At 42.7% G+C, this 17,500-nt stretch overlaps 1 long non-coding RNA gene across 5 annotated transcripts in view; it reads right to left on the bottom strand.

Moving 5' to 3' along the window:
* The window catches only part of LOC127000042 (uncharacterized), a 257,073-nt gene that overhangs the window by 185,223 nt on the left and 54,350 nt on the right, over positions 1 to 17,500 (bottom strand). The window contains exon 3 of one of the 5 annotated variants that reach the window (XR_007753756.1): positions 14,570 to 14,617. The exons of the other annotated variants lie outside the window; for them this stretch is intronic. This is a non-coding gene — a long non-coding RNA (uncharacterized LOC127000042). The remainder of the gene's footprint in view (positions 1 to 14,569; positions 14,618 to 17,500) is intronic. 5 annotated transcript variants of the gene reach the window in all.

Below are 17,500 nucleotides of genomic sequence, written 5' to 3'. Positions count from 1 at the left end.
CAGATTTTTTTTTCCTTTCGTATGCAAAGAAAACACACAAATATTTGAGAGAGAATATTTTAACCGTGGACAGAAGAGCTGGCAAGGTTGGATGGCTCGCTGGCTATCTATACATCTGTTTGTCGGTCTGTATGCCAATCTGTCTGGTTGTCTGTTTATTTATCTGTACGTATGAATGTATGTATGTATGGATGGATGTCTTTCTGTCTGTCTGTAAATCATTCTGTGCCTGTTTGTTTGGCTAGCTAGATGACTGAAGGGGCGATGGCTGACTGGCTGGCTGACTCACTAGGTGTTTGCTTCCCTGGCTGGCTGGCTGGCTGGCAAAGGGGAATAATTTTTCGTTGTGTAATGCTGTTTTTGCCGCCGGAGGAAAAAATAACAAAAATATTCTGGAGTATGCAAGGGGAGCACATAGGAGGAGGAGCCATGAGGTTAGGGCGATGGTGCTTGTTTTCTTATTTACTGACAAGACCTGCTTTGAACTACACTGATGAGAGAGAGGAAAAAATAGTTACCAGTGTTTATTGAAGAGAGCGAAAAATTACGCGTCTGGATGAACGAAACCTTGAAAAAGTGAGGAGTCTAGTTCCTCCTGCTGGCTCGTGCCCCCCCTAACCAGGTACAGACGAGACATGAAGTAGTACGTGCAGCATGTAGAATATGCATTTATTGGACACGCACCGGTAAAGATGGTGAAGAAAAAATGATATACTACGTTATGATAAGGTTACACAAGAGAGTATGCGAGAACTCCAAAAATATTTAGGCCAAGATATTGCGGAATTTTTCTGATGATACAACCACCGTCTCTGAAGAATATCTTTAATGCATAATATTTCCACTCGATCCAAATAATCTTTTCCGGAGGGGTGTGGCGGTGGTGCTAGTGGCAGTGTTTTTTGCAGGGCGTGGGAATCATGTGCACATCAGGTAAACATATCAACAGAGAAATAAACAACCAGCAGTCAAGCAAACTGAGACACGGAACTGAACGCTTCCACGGTGTTAGAGGTGTTAGTGTGTAAGGCTGAGTGTGTGGTGGAGCAGTGAATTATGAAGCGATCTGTGTATGTGTGTGTGTGTGTGTGTGTGTGTGTGTGTGTGTACAATAACAAAGCAAAACACGTGTTAAACTGAATAAATGATAAAATCGGTGAATTATTGAGCGAAGAATGAAAAGATGGAAAATATATCGAGGTCTTTAAAAGCACAAATAAACAGCGAGTACACAAATTAAGGAGCCAAGCAAGGGCAGATTAGGAGAAAAAATACCACCGTGCCAGACTCGTCGAAGGAAGAAAAGATAATTAAACACAAGGAGGTCCACGATTTGCATTTATGATTTCAATTACAATACAAAACAAACACAAACACTCTCTCTCTCTCTCTCTCTCTCTGTCTCCTCTCAAAACGTTGCCAACACTGCCTTGCGAAAAAAAATTACAAAAGATTCTGAATTAAAAAGAAATCCTAAAATCCTTCTTCAGATCTAAGGAAAAAATAAAGAACAAGCAATTAGAAGGCGGCGGAGGTCTTAATTGTTTCATCTGTTTCCTGCTGTGAAAGGATATTCGAAACGTGCCTCCTCCTCCTCCTCCTCCTCCTCCTCCTCCATCGTCCTCCTCCTTAACCTCCCTCGTCCTTCTGATTTCCCCCCTTCTCCTACTCACATTTCATAATTCATCCACTTCCTTGGAAAAAAAGGTAAAAAAATGCATATTCCACCACATCCACCAGGGAAGAAAACAAGGACAACAACAATAACAACAATAGATGCTCCCCCACATAACACAACATCTTACCACAGAGACCACTACCATCACCACCATAACCAGTAATGCAACCACCACCTCCTGCACCATCGCCACCAATGTAACCACAAAAAGGTAAAAAATCGTCATTAACTTGTATTTGCATTAACTTACCGTCACCACATCGCTAAAGCACCACCATAACCATTTCTCTCCCCTACCAGCAAACACACTAGATACACAACAGGGCTACGTCTTTGCCGGGGCTAACACGTAAAATTGTAATATGAAGAAAAAAATAAGCAAAAAAGGTAGGGTCCTCATTTTTTAAACTCTGGTAGAAAGTGAAAGAAAGAGAAAATAAAAGTGCCTGTCTCAGCTCCAGCGTACTTCAGTGTCCCAAGAGGGCGTGAATGATTAAGGAGACTAACTTAAAAATACATTGACGGAAATAACCAGAAAATAAAACTAATATTAAGAAAGTCATGAGGGAAAACTTGAAAAATAAAAAGAAATCACAGTTCCCAGTGATTAAATAGTGGAGGAAGGCGTGCATTATTGAGGAGCCTCGTCAGCCCCTTACTCCGGGAACACCTTCCACGCACAGAGAAACACTACCAAGGCAAATCAATGTTTCAGCAAGCAGTAAGCCTCTTCGCTTCGTATGCCATCCTTTCTTACTGTTTTTTTTTATTCTTATTGACACACTACTAATGCTGATACTGTTACTACTACTACTACTACTACTACTACAACTACTGAACAAAATGCCTACAATGTCGTAATTCGTGAGCCAAACCAGACCAGACTTATGTTTACCTTGATAAAGAAAATGTTTAACCCGAATAAGCAAAGGGTTGGAGGTGGAGACGGGATGCAGGAGGCGGTGAAGGAAGCGGAAAAAAAATGAAAAGGATAACGTTAAAAAATGCTACAAAGGCGATGCAAAAAAAGCCCCAGGAGGAAGATGAGGCTGATGAAGAGGAACAGAAAAATTGAGACAAAGAGAAAACAGAGTCGGGGAAAGAAAAATCAACAACAAAATACAGATAGAAGAGAAAACAAACAAACAAACAAACATGTAAAGGGTACGTTAGGAGAATGTTTGTTTGCTTGCTTGTCTGCTTGAGAGAGAGAGAGAGAGAGAGAGAGAGAGAGAGAGAGAGAGAGAGAGAGAGAGAGAGAGAGAGAGAGAGAGAGAGAGAGAGAGAGAGAGAGAGAGAGAGAGAGAGAGAGAGAGAGAGAGAGAGAGAGAGAGAGAGAGAGAGAGAGAGAGAGAGAGAGAGAGAGAGAGAGAGAGAGAGAGAGAGAGAGAGAGAGAGAGAGAGAGAGAGAGAGAATCACCACCCACTGCTTCACGCCCTCCCCTTTAGGCTGTACGTGTTTTTTTTATCGTCTGCCTCCTTTTTTTTTGTGCTCAAGTCCAGTCCTGGTCTAGTGGCGGCGGCGGCGGCGGTGATGGTGGTAGTGATTGTGGTTGTTGTGGTGGTGGTAGCGGTTATTGCTGATGGTGGTGATGGTGGTGGTGTTGGTGATGATAGTGGTGAGGTGATAGTTTGAGGATGTATCTTGATTGCTTGCATTATTTTTTTCTTACAGTTGTTTTCTTTTTGTTGTAGCTGTTGTTTCGCTGTACATGATCCTGCTTCTGGTGCACAGCAAGTATCAGTCTTTGCTTTAGACATATTATGAACAAGACAAACAACAGAAGCAGGAACAAAACTAAAAAGAACAATCGGAACAATGACAGCAATAATAATAATGAAAATAATTGCATTTGTAATGGTATTAAAAATTATAATAGTAATAGTAATAACGTAATTAATGATAATGTTAATAATGATATTATTATTATTATTATTATTATTATTATTAAAATGATGATGATAATAGTAATAATAATAATAATAATAAATAATAATAATAATAATAATAATAATAATAATATTATTATGATTAATAAAATCATAATATAATTAATAATAATAATGATGATAATAATAATGATGATGATAATAATAATAATAATAATAATAATAATAATAATAATAATAATAATAATAATAATAATAATAATAATAATAATAATAATAATAATAATAATAATAATAATAATAATAATAATAATAATAATAATAATAATAATAATAATAATAATAATGATACTAATAACGATAATTATATTGATTAATAGTACCTACAACAACAACAACAACAACAATAATAAGAACATGATTATAGTAATAATAAATCTAATTACAATTTGAACGATTACAACAAGATGTTGTGAGCGCAAGAACTAAGAACAACAACACAATGACCTTAACAACAACAACAACAACAACAAATAAAGAACAATAACAACGACGACGATGACGACAGCGGCAGCCACAACACCACTGTGCCATCCAGCCAACACTAACACCAAGAGAACAACACAAACAGGAACACAAAGGACAACACACGCGTCACAACCAACCTTTACCTTGCGCATCAAACGCAATCCCGCTAAAACGTTGCATTGTATTATTCCTTTCATCGGTGATAGGTGTACCTCCTGACGGACGTGACCTGACCTGACCTTCCTTACATGACCAAGCAGTGACGTGTGGTGACAGGTGGCGGGGGATAAAGGAGAGGAGGGAGGGAAAAGAAGAATACGGAAGATAACTGAGAAGGGGTGGAGGGGAGGGTATAACATGTACCATTTTTTTTTTTCACAGTAAAGGAAGCAGCTCAAGGGCAAACCATTAAAAAACGAAATAGCCCACTAAGCATTGCTCCTATAAAAGAGAGTAAAGTTGCCAAAAGAGAAAAGTCGTAGGCAGGAGGAAATACATAGGCTGTTCCAGACTTTACCAGTGAAGGGGATGAAAGAATGAAGATGCTGGTTAACTTTTGCATAAGGGATTTGGCCAGTATAGGGATGAGCTAGAGCAGAAAGTCGGGTGCAGCGGGATCGCGGGAGGGGTGGAGGTGTGACCTTATTTGACCTTCCTCACATGGCCTAGTAGTGACGTGAGGAGACAGGCGGCGGGGAAGGAGGAAAGGACAGCGGGAGTAAAAGGGGCAGAAGGATACCTGAGAAGGGGTGGAGGAGAGAAGAAGAAAAAAAAAAAAAACGTGTACTTTTACTCTTGAAGGTGAGATTTGGGAGGGCATAGGCTGAAGAGAAGGAGGAGGAGGAGGAGGAGTAGGAGGAGGAGGAGGACGAAGAGCGGAAACACTAACTGGTGCATTCTTCTTTGTATATGGGGGGTGAGGGGGTGAAGGGGGGGTGTATGGAGACTAGGCTGAGAGAGAAAAGGAGGAGGCACAGAGAGAGCGAGAAGGACTGAGAGGCAGGTGGGGAGGCAGGCAGGCAGGCAAGCAAAGAGGTGCGGCCATTTTCATAACCTGACGCCGACCCTCCACTAAGAACAATAATGCGAGTCGCTGGAGCAGAGAGGTTTTGGGAGCGCAACAACCTGCACATCCGGGTTATTACCGCTCAAAATGGCTCCATGCAGGCCGGGCAGTAAGGAACATTTTGATGCGAGGAACAGCGAAAGTTTGTTAGAGGCGGCTGTTTCATTTTATTGGGTGTTGTCTTTTTCTTGTGCTAGTGTGTGTGTGTGTGTGTGTGTGTGTGTGTGTGTGTGTGTGTGTGTGTGTGTGTGTGTGTGTGTGTGTGTGTGTGTGTGTGTGTGTGTGTGTGAATGTGTGTATGTGTGTGTGTGTGTGTGTGTGATATATAAAGGGTTTTCCGGCTTAATGCTGAAACTAGGATATGGTACCAAAATGTCTTCTAGAAAAAGAAAAAACAATGCACGAAGGAATAAAAATTGTCAGTGGTTGGCTGTACTCTAGCAGGTGTATGCATACTTCATGTTAAGTTGTACGTAATGAGGAAAATTATTTGCAAATCGGCATTTTTCGTTAGGAAATAACAAAATAATTCATGTTCGTTGTTTATTGATTTGCAAAACACCTGCGCACGACAAGGGTATATTTAGATGATCGAGAAAACATTGTTGTGTCTAAAGTGACCAAAAAATTCGATCAGGTATTTCTTTTCATATTAACGCAGACTAATCCATCACTACAGCCATCCGCCAGGGGGACGCTTTGCTTTTAGAAAAAGCTTTGTCCAGAAATTCCTTTCTCGACGTTTTTTTCTGCAAAATTTAATTTGTGAGAAGAGTTTTGCATCATATCAACCCTCCAGTAATTTACTTCTGAAAGCTAATCTGAAATATTTGAAAGTGTTGGACGAGAAACATTTGAATCTGGCTGTACAAAAAAACTTCAAATAGCGTGAACGATCGCCGCCGAGGCTGACGCCCGCAACGACGCGGCCCCGAGGAGCTTTTGTTGTCACTGACTGTTCGCAAAACAGCTCTCATCGGAAAAGACCGAAAAACAGGTCAGATTTAGGACATGCATGCATTTACTGAAGTTCGATTACCTTACCGTAAAAAAAATACACAGTTTAGACAACGGTTTGCACAGTGATCCAATAAATGAAACGCACGGAATGAATAGGATGCTTTTGTTATAATTTTGATATAGTTTCACTGAAAAATACGAATCCCTTGAGATGTAACTCTTTTAGTCTATTCTTTACACCAGCAATGCTTAAAGCCTGTTGCATTAAGCATTATCATTTTCACACGCCAAACATTGTCATTCTTCTTTCCCTCCAAATCGTGATCCGTGGTGTGATATTTTCATGAGTGGCGAAAAAAATATTTAATTTTTTTTTTTGTGATTCTTTAATGGAGATGCGTAGTATTTTACCTTCAAAGCATCAATAAAAAATGCTGTAAGAAAACCTTCAATATATCTAATTCATTCTCTCTCTCTTTCACACCAGATAATCAAAAGTACATTCTGAATTCCTAAATCACTATCAATACGACTTAAGACCTCGGCATCAGCGACATTAAACACTTGAGCAACAAATGCATCGACAGATTAATCACACGAGTCACTGATATGCGACGAGTAACAATTAATCACGACCACTTACACAGGCGAGGCGAGGCGCACAGGTGGGCTTTGCTGCCGTGGAGCCAAACTGGAGGCAAGTAGCAGCGGCTCTTTGCACTCACCCGAGGATACGGGGCTCTGGAGGCGTGTTTTTACTTGTGTTAAAGAGCTTTTCTGTGAGATCCAAAAACGGCACTGGCTGACGGCGGCTGTGTTCTAGTGCCTGAGGGAGCGACTCTGCATGTGAACACGATGGACATGCCAACCGAGGCACAATAAAACCGAGGAGCTGATGTTATTCAGTGCTCAATTGTTTTCTTTTAATGTGAAAGTATTTGCACCAATTTTCCGCGCCGCCTCCTGCCTCGCTGTCGGTCGCCCTGCAGTGGATACCTCGTCGGGGCGTGGGTGTGTTGGTGGTAATGAACGCTGGTGTTCTTTTGCCCTCGTTGCCAGCCAGACGCGACGGGACCTAAATGAACAAACAAACGCCTTGCTTCCGGGGCTGCATGCAAGAAATACAAAACAGGATTACTGCTGCATATTACTATGTAGCCACGGATGTGTATAAACATGAATTAATTATACAAGTAGGAGAATGCAAGGCATATCCGCCTCCGCTGCTTCATAATCCCAGGAGTAAAACAAGGACAAGTTAAGAACTCTCTCATTTCGCCTCGTAGGTATCCGAGCAGACACTCCTCTTGCTATGTGTCCGAGGAGAGCAAAGATCAGCAGAATGCTTTTACGAGCCAACGTTTCCTTCATGAATGTTGAAATATATTATACAAGGCAAAAAAAAGAGAGAGCATGTTTTCAATATGATAGGAAAAGTCACGACCATTATGATTCGTGCAGGTTTGAAGGGAGAAGCTTCCTCTGTTGTAAAACGATCCTTAAGAAGCACGTTCCTTCATCCGTAAAATATCTTGGGTCCAGGTTTCAGGAAGAGTTACGAACGTAACCTGGGGTAGCCCTGGGACTCCCGGCGTCCACTCCTTCCACGCCTCGTCATCAGCACGCCGCCTCGTCCTCCATACAGACTCACAAGTCATCAACGATTCATCACTTGCAAAAACTGCGACGGCTCATTGTTATCGGATATCGACTTTCAGCTCCATCCCACGCCACGACACGACCCCCATCAATGGCCCTGAGGTCCTCCATGAGATTCAGTGTCAAGGATCCGCGTGTGTGTGGGTCAGGGCCGGGGGTCTGCTTGGCCTGGCCACAGCAATTTTTCCCCCCCCCAAAAAAATGATAGCAGAAAGCAACTTAGGATAAAAATGAGACTAAGTATTGGGGAAAAAACGCAAACAAAATGCTGCAGAACAATACGGATGTGATTACAGGCTTGAAAACATCTATGCACTGACATGCCTCCAAGACCTGCCCAACAGGGCTTGTGGTATAGAGGTGTCACTCTAATTATATTATTCCTATTACTTTGCATATAATTTCTCAGGACATTAGTACTCTCCTTCAGGACTAACGTTATCCATGGGCAAAGGGCAAGAAAGAACGAAAGCCTCAACACATCCCTGCTCCGCAGAATGTCTTGTAAGTTTTCTCCTCCGTGTGTCTCTTATTCAGTGAGCGACTGAAAAATTAAGCAAAATATCAAAATATAATAAATCATATATTTCTTCATTCTGACAATAGTAATGCAAAACATAATTGCTCTTCAGCAGTACAAATGAATGCAAAACAATGAAATTACTTAAAATAGTCATAGGAACACTAATTCTAGGCATCGACAGAAGGCAGGACACCTAGTAGGGTATGGGTGTAGGTGGGCAGGCAGGTGAGTATACACGGGTGAGAAGGTGGGCAGGGAGGAGGCCATAGGTAGGTGGTAGATGGGCCAAATGTGTAGGCATGCAAAGGTAAACAGGTGGGTAGGTGGGCGGATATAAGTAAGTGGGTAGGAGAGGCAAGTTCATGGGTATACGTGAATGGGGAGCTGGATAGGTGGGTGGATACAGGTAGTGGTGGGTAGTAGGGCCAAATGTGTGAGTATACCTATGTGAGCAGGTGGGTAAGTAGGTGGATATAGGCAGGTGGGTAAGAGGTCCAAGTGTGTGGGTATATAAATGTGGGTAGGTAGGTCAGAAGGTGGATATGGGCAGTGGGTAGGAGGGCCAAGTGTGGTCGGGTATACGTATGCGGCGAGGTGGCTGGTAATATGTATGCGGGCAAGTGGGGCGCAGGTGTGTGGGAGGGAGGCTGTGCCGGCGTCAGGCCCTCCGCTCATTGACTCTTAATATGCTCACAGTGTTGACTTATTAACATTCCTTTTAGTTTTGCATCTCATTACTGCCTAATTAGTGAGCCGACCGGTACTCCATCGCCGCTTCTTCGTCGCTTGATCGTTTTTGTTTTTTATTTGTCTCCCCGTTCGGTGTTTGTTTTATGATTTATGGGTTTGTGTTGCTCCTGCTTGTTTTTTTTTTTTTTTTTAGTGTCTCGTCGGATGAAGAATGCAACACAAACAGCACACATATCAGAGACTTAAAAACACAGGCAGCTTTTCCACCAAACACTCTACCTTGAATTTAACCTTTACTGACCTTAACCGAACCGTACAAGGAGCAACATAGCACAAGTCTATACTATTAGCCTGGGAGAAGCTATCACACCTGAGGTAACCGGATCCGGACTACCAAACTCACATACTTACGTCTAAATTACACTTTAAATTCCACCTTTATTCAATGATCTTAACATAATCACATCAAGCAACGTAACCCAAGCCTCCGGTAAATAACTCCTCCTCCGGTAATAACTCCGGTAAAGCATATCACACGGAGCTCACCGGATCGGGACTGCCAAACTTACCCACTCACATCAAAATTCCTCTTCAAACTCCATCTTTATTCAATGACCTTAACCGAAGCACGCACACAGCAACACAACACAAGCCTCTACTATTAGCCTGGGTACAGCACATCACACATGACCTAACCGTATCCGGACTAACAAATTCACATACTTAAGTAAAAATTCCTCTTTAAACTCTAGCTTTATTCAATGACCTTAAGCGAACTACACACAATAACACAACACAAGCCTCTATACTTAGCCTGGGTACAGCACATCACACATGACCTAACCGTATCCGGACTAACAAATTCACATACTTAAGTCAAAATTCCACTTTAAACTCCACCTTTCTTCAATGACCTTAACCAAACCACACACCCAGCAACACAAGACGAGCCTCAACTAGTAATCCGGGTACAGCATATCACACTTAACCTTACCGGATCCGAACTCGCCTACCTACGTCAGCATTTAAACACGTCCTTCATTCACACCTTAACCTATAACGAAAATGAGTGCGTACAACATTTAATCGCAGTTTTATTAGTGAAGTAAAACTGAAATAACAATCCTCTTTCGGCGTTACTCTTTCATTACCTGAGTTATTAACAAAGGCTCTTAAAAGTTTGTTCAGTAGTGTTAATTTCAGCTTTATTATCGTTCCAACTTGTGTCGTGAAGGTCGGAATTGATACTTGGTTCTTTATTCCCTTCATCATCGCCTTTTCTTTGTGTCTGTCTGCAATTAGCGGGCACTTAGGGTCCTTGAGGCAGGCTTTACACGTGCGTCCATCAGGTATATTTACGCGTCCATCAGGAAGGAGCAAGGTGGTGGTAATTGTGGTCGAGGGGCTGGAGGGGGTGGAGGGGGAGAAGCAAGGTAGTAATGTCACCTTCATGCCTTGCTAACCCTTCACGCATCCCTCCTTTTTCTCCGTCTCTCTCTGTGTCTGTTTGTGTGTGTGTGTGTGTCTGCACGTCTGCATGTATGTATTATGTATGGCCCAGTGTTTGGTTGTCTATATCTAAGTTTGTGTGTATTTATCAGTATGTTTTTTTCTTCGTTTTTGGGTCTGGTTTAATGTGTCTGTCTGTCTGTTCGTCTGTGTCTGTCTGTGTATATCTATTTCTGTGTCTGTCTCTGTGCTTATGTAGATTTGTGTGTGCATTTATTTCCAACTATGTCTCTGTCTGTCTGTCTGTTTGTGTCTCTCTCTCTCTCTCTCTCTCTCTCTCTCTCTCTCTCTCTCTCTCTCTCTCTCTCTCTCTCTCTCTCTCTCTCTCTCTCTCTCTCTCTCTCTCACACAATGCAAAACATCGATAACCCGAAGCGTTCGACCAAAATATGTCTGCTTGTCCCTCCTTTCCACCCTTCCTCCCTCCCCTCGCTCCCCTTCCTTTGTCTTGCATTCTACCTTCCTCGCCCTTCCACTCGGCTACGGCTACTCCTCAACTATACTTCGACCCTTCCTTCATTCCCATCCCTACCTCTTCTTTTGTAAGGAGGGGGAGGAGGAGAAGCAAGAGAAAGAGGGGAACGAGGAGGAGAAAGAGTAAGGGGAGATCGAGGAGGAGGAGCAGGAGGAGGAGGAGGAGGAGGAGGAGGTGTTCTGGGTATCGGTAACGAAGAAGTAATGAGCTACAGGTACTTGGAGAGATCAATGTTTACCGTGTGGCGCTACGAGCAGCTACCTGGCGCTCTCTCCCTACCACCTCTCTCCCCCCTTCTCCCTCTCTTCCCCCACACACTCGTAACTAACCCTTCCTATGAAACATTCATCGGGAGGCCAAGCAATTAGCCGTGCATTCCTGCTAAAATATTCAATGTTGTGCAATGTTAATGAGCCAAGAACGAATGTATTCCTCCCATGAACGGAGCACCCGGCCAGCCAGTGTCTTCCTTTCCTTTTCTGGCCATGGTTCTGGTTCTCTCTTCTCCGAGTGCGTATAAGTAGTGCAGATGCCCGTAGCGATGCAGAAAGGACAGCAAGTAAGGAATATGGAAGTGTGAGGAGAGAGAGAGAGGGAGAGCGCGCGAGAGGAGGAGAGATTTTTCAGAGTAGCACAGGAGTAGTGAGGGTATAAAATGTTAGGCGTAGAGTGGCAGAGTTATTACATATGGTCGGGATAGAGGTAATAGTGTGTACTTTCGAGATTTGAAGAGGAAGGAAGGCAACTGAGGTAAATAAAAGCTGGGGAGTAAGGGTTGAGAGAGAGAGAGAGAGAGAGAGAGAGAGAGAGAGAGAGAGAGAGAGAGAGAGAGAGAGAGAGAGAGAGAGAGAGAGAGAGAGAGAGAGAGAGAGAGAGAGAGAGAGAGAGAGAGAGAGAGAGAGAGAGAGAGAGAGAGAGAGAGAGAGAGAGAGAGAGAGAAATGTACCCAGAATAAAGAGAATTTAAGCCCGAAGTACACCATTAGTCATAAGAGGCAGCTCCACAAATGATTCATCAGAGCAGAAGTGCAGTGTAATTAGAGCGGTGTTGTTCTTGCTTGCATATATGTAGGTCACACACACACACACACACACACACACACACACACACACACACACACACACACACACACACACACACACACACACACACACACACACACACACACACACACGGAATGAACCACTAAACCGACATTCTTACACAAACACACACAAAAAACTCTACTCCAAGAATACACTCGGCAATTGCATTGTAATAATTAAGTTCCCAGGAAATTCCCGCATTCACGTCTAACCAGAATCGACTTCCAGAGGCAATTCGGCAAAGAATGACATTGACTTCATTTAACTAAGCAAAAATATAACAATTCGGTAATAAGATTTTGTTAATTATGCAGGAAATGTCATTTTAGAGCAAGCCAGTGAATGAGTTTCAAATTAGACCTCCTTAATCATGAACGCGAGTGTTCTGGCTAAAAACAATAAATTTTTAAGCTCCCTTACGAGTAGAGGCTGTAAGCTTTGCCGCACACCTGAGCGCTGGGGCATTGTTGTGTGCTGCATGAAAGGCCGCATGGAAGCTTAGTCTTTAACTCGACTTAATGCCGGGATAACGTCGCAAATGTTTCCGATATTTCCAAGACAGAAACGCTTCCTAAGTAACCATGCCGTGTCCAGTGTTTTATCACCCCCCCCACACACACACACACTCGAAAAAAATACGATTGGGAGCTAGGCCTTGTCTGCAAATCTGATTTTTTTTTTTGTATGAGTTACATATCATGAAATTATATTAATTCTCCTTAAACTAATTCCATGCTTCACTGCCAGGTAAATAAATTAGTTACCTTTTTTCCTCTTTGGCTGTTTGCTTCTGTGCTGCGTGGACCTGTATCGCGAAAGACCTCAAAGGGACTGACCCTCGATACCGACAGAGGCAGACAATGATTTAGACGGCAGTCTATATATGAAGGAGATAGAGGAGACCTGTACCTCCAATGCTAACGTGACAAGCACTAATGTTGTACAAGTGTAGTGGTGGAGTGTTTTAACTACCACAAACTGTACTGCTATTGTTCCTACTACTATTAACTATACTATTTTTACTACTACTATTACTACCCCTGCTATTACTGCCACTACTACTCTTACCCTCCAAGCATCTTAAAACCAATAACACGACACAAGAAGGGGTCTAAACGTGATTCCTTAAATGGTCTGGTGTTGGAGACTCAAGGGCCGTATTACAAGTCGAATCCGAGAAGTTTTGGGTCCATACAGATTTCAGTTTAGAGGCCGTATTACAAGTCGAATCCAAGAAGTTTCGGGTCCCTACAGTGTTATTCATCCTGAACTCTGTAGGGACCCAAAACTTCTCGGATTCGACTTGTAATGCGGCCCTCACCCTTGGCCTCCGTGAGAGACGTTGAAAGAGAATAATATGGGAGAGATCGACTATTAGGATAGATGATGAGAGAGAGAGAGAGAGAGAGAATGAAGTTCACTGCAAAACACGTCTAAAAGCAAGGCAATTCCAATCCTGCAAATGTGTTCCCTCTCGGAATGGAAGACAAAAGCAACAAGAGTGAATTTTCAGGAAACAGGAAAATTGGAAGGCTTAGGAAACTTTAAAAAATCAGCCAAACTTGCAATGCGGAACTCCAAGGCGAATTAAGTAGATCTATGTCAGAGGAATGAAAAAAACAGATGAATCTAAGCGTGAGGCATTCCAAGACAGGTATTGAATAGGTTCGTAAAGTATTCCTACATATTCTACATTAATATGAAAAAATATTTACTTATAATTTCAATGGTCACAAAGCAGATTAGCGCATAAAAACACTCGTAATGCATTTCAAAGGAAAACGCCTTCGTTCCTGACTCAGAATTTCTCGGCTGAGGGTTACGGTGCGATGATCTCGTGTACAGCTGTTGTATATTTCTTCTTCCATGTTCTTTTTAGGTGCGAAACGACAGATGTTGGAGTAGTTTTTTTTCACGACGTGGTTGTAGAGACCCCGCTCCTCCCGTTCTGTGGAACCAATAGGCTATTTTATGGATATCATCCTAAATCCTTGCTGTGGCGTCAGCATGTGTTGACGGCTGAGCCATCTCTCACAGCTGTGCACAAGAGGAGACTGAAAACACTCAAGGGGCAACCGAGGAACGTAATGGCTTGGGAAAGAGATGAAGAATTAAGTTTACAGCCGAGGAGGCCTTGGCATCGCCGGAGAGTGGCCTCCCTCACCGCGCTGAATAAGGCGCAGCTATAGTAGCTGCCACATTTTAGCGACACAAGTACTCCCCAGAGAATGTAAAAATGAGGCACGAAAACTGTGTTGGAAGTCCAATGGTCGAAGTTGTCGAGTCACCAGCAGCCCAGTGGACACAGCACAAGAGGGTAAGGTTCTATGAAATCTAGCCACGCCTGAGACCCGACCCGGTAAAGTGAGGGCGAGGGAAAAGGGAGGGGAAGGAGACAGCCGGACACACAGCATTCCTTCAGCACCGTCTTGCTCTTAGAGGGACAAACAACCCGACGGACCGACCATGCACGAGCACCAAGACCTGACACCACTAGCCCACTCACCCCACTCACCCCTGACGCCCTTGAAGCACACAGGTCACCAAAACTTGCCTGTAAAGAGAGAACCGGAGTATTAAGATTCTGCTGATATGTCAAACTGCTGAAGGCACCAACAAATCTTCCCTAACCACCTACTTATGAGACCCAACCCAGCCAGGAAGAGGTTTTTGGGTGGTGTGTGAGAGTAAAGAGACTACGTATGGTGGGAAATGCAGTGCCTCAAAGGGTTAATGGGAAGAATACACGACCATTATGCAGGAAAATGAAGAAAAAAGGGAAGAGATGAAACAGGACAGGCTATAGGAAAAGATCACATAAGGAGACATAGGCAAGGCAGGAGGAGTGATGAAAGAAGCTGTCTGGTGAGGATGAGCAGAGTGTAAGACCTAAAGAACAGGGTATGGGAGAGAATTAAGTTCTTTAGAGACTATGGGTTATACATATGTCTGAGGGTGTAGGAAAAGACAGATATGGTAAGGATGATGTGAGGACGGAAGAAACAGGGCGTCTATTAAGATATAAGTACAAGATAAGACCTAAAAAACAGGATATGGGAGGGAATAGAGTACTTAAGTGACTGGAGATAAAAAGAAATATGTTTAAAGGCATGGGAACTGACGGAGATAGTTAGGAGGATGAAAAGAAGGGAGAAGCAGGGCATTTGGTAGATTGACGGTGAAAATTGAGTATCTAGAGACGGGATATATGGAGGAAAAGGGTTCTTGAGGGTCTGAGGGTAAGCTTAAACGAGGAGGGTGTGGTCAAGGGCAGAATTAGGGTGGTTGGAAAAAGGTGAATTATAAATATGAAGGTCTATAAGAAAGGGTTGGTCCGTAGCGAAGGTGTAGAGCGCTTAGCCAGGAGTAAAGGGTAATTCAGACTTTCAAAGGTGGTAGTTTGCTAATATTTTGTAGGTGGTTACTGGACAGGTGGGCATTATCGAGGTAGTAATATTATCGAAGGAGGATGCATTATGAACATGGCTAAAGAGGCGTTCATGTGGCTTTGGCGGGTGTTGAGGAATTCTGAGACTTGGGAGGCTACAAGAAAGGTACGGTGTTGCTGGAGATGCCTGCAAAGAGAGACAGGCAAGTAAATGAAGGTAAATCTTTGAACTGAAGGGGAAATGTGTGTGTGTGTGTGTGTGTGTGTGTGTGTGTGTGTGTGTGTGTGTGTGTGTGTGTGTGCGCGTGCGTGAGTGCGTGTGTGTGTGTGTTAAATATGTAGGAGAAGGTGTGAGTGCTTGCTAATTTTCATATTTATTCATGTATTATTATTATTATTATTATTATTATTATTATTATTATTATTATTATTATTATTATTATTATTATCGTCATCATCAGCATCATCATTACTAGTATTGTTAATATCAAAATGGCACAGAGAAGCTTCATACATTATTATGATCGCTTCTCTTTACAATACTTAGTTCGTTCGTTAACCGAAGGCAATAATTATAAAAGTGTTGACTTTGACAGTCGTAAATTATGAAGCTATAATGCCTCTCTCTCTGCGCTCAGCTCCAGCAACAGCGAGTAAATGTAGTTGATGTCAGTTTTAAAATAAGAGCTGATAATTACTTTTGTTTATTCTAATTATCTAATAAATTTAGATAAATTGCTAAATAATAAATAAGTAGGTAACATAATAATCACCAATGCAATAATATATATCACGTATACATCATCATCATCACCTTTGTCATATCAGTCACTGTTGCTATCACCACCACGATCACCATAAACAATATTTACGTGCTAGAATAACTTGAGAGGAAAAAAAAATCAACGTTACAACAGACGATATACAAACGAGTGGGCGAAGCAGACTCGCCACATATTTCTCCTGGACAGACTATTTACCTCGTGTCCTGGAGCCTCGCACAAACACCGGAGTGAATATCAACGCCTTGTGACCTCGCAAAAAAAAGAAAAAAAAGAAAGAAATCACCCAACTCCATAAGCGCCGGTCGTCCATCTTGTCCTCCTTTTTCTGCGCCGTAAGAGCCCCCGACGAGGATGTTTGCAGCACATAAACGTACACGTAAATATCACCGCATCAATAACAAAGCACAAACACTAAAATCAAGCGAAACCTATTTGCGCCAACCATTAATTTGGGCCATCAGTATGCAAAGGCCGTGCTGGCTTGAGGAGCTCTAAACACTGCCGGGACTTCCACACCTGCCCATCTACCTGCCACATGCCCCCCGTTGCTTACCTGCCTGTCTCGTTGCCTGCCTCCTCCGCCTGTCTGCCCGCTGCCCTACCTCCTTATCTATACCTGACGTTGTACCTTTCTGTTTCGCCGTCTCGCTGTCAGTGGTTATCTGCTAGTCTACCTGGGTTCTCACACACCTATGCAGCTGGTTTTGTTCGTTTCTGAGTTTTTTGCTTCCTACTTTCAGTTTGTTTGTGTTTCTCCGTCCCCTCAAGACACTGTACCTTCTTATTATCTACCCTTATCTAACTTCGCATCTTCTACTTCTTTGCCTCAACTTGTCAGACTCCTTTTCCAGTTTGTTTGCGTTTCTCCGTCCCCTCAAGACACTGCACCTTCTTATTATCTACCCTTATCTAACTTAGCATCTTCTACTTCTTTGCCTCAACTTGTCAGACTCCTTTCCCAGTTTGTTTGCTTATCTACCCTTATCTAACTTAGCATCTTCTACTTCTTTGCCTCAACTTGTCAGACTCCTTTCCCAGTTTGTTTGCTTGTCTTCGCCCCCTGAAGACAATGTACCTTCTTATCTAGTCTTATCTAACTATCTTCTCATCTTGTACTTCTTGGCCTCTGTTTGTCAGCCTCTGCCACCTTCCTCCTTCACACCATTCTTATCTATATATACTTCCTTCGTAAATGTCATCCTGTCATATTAACTTTCTACTTTCCTGCCTTTTCTTGCAATCTCCTTTTCTTTTTTTGCCTTTT

This window comes from Eriocheir sinensis, chromosome 17, assembly GCF_024679095.1.
Source record: "Eriocheir sinensis breed Jianghai 21 chromosome 17, ASM2467909v1, whole genome shotgun sequence".
Classification (NCBI taxonomy): Eukaryota; Metazoa; Arthropoda; class Malacostraca; order Decapoda; family Varunidae; genus Eriocheir; species Eriocheir sinensis.
The sequence above is the reverse complement of the archived record's forward strand: the minus strand, read 5'-3'. Positions and strand labels throughout refer to the sequence as shown.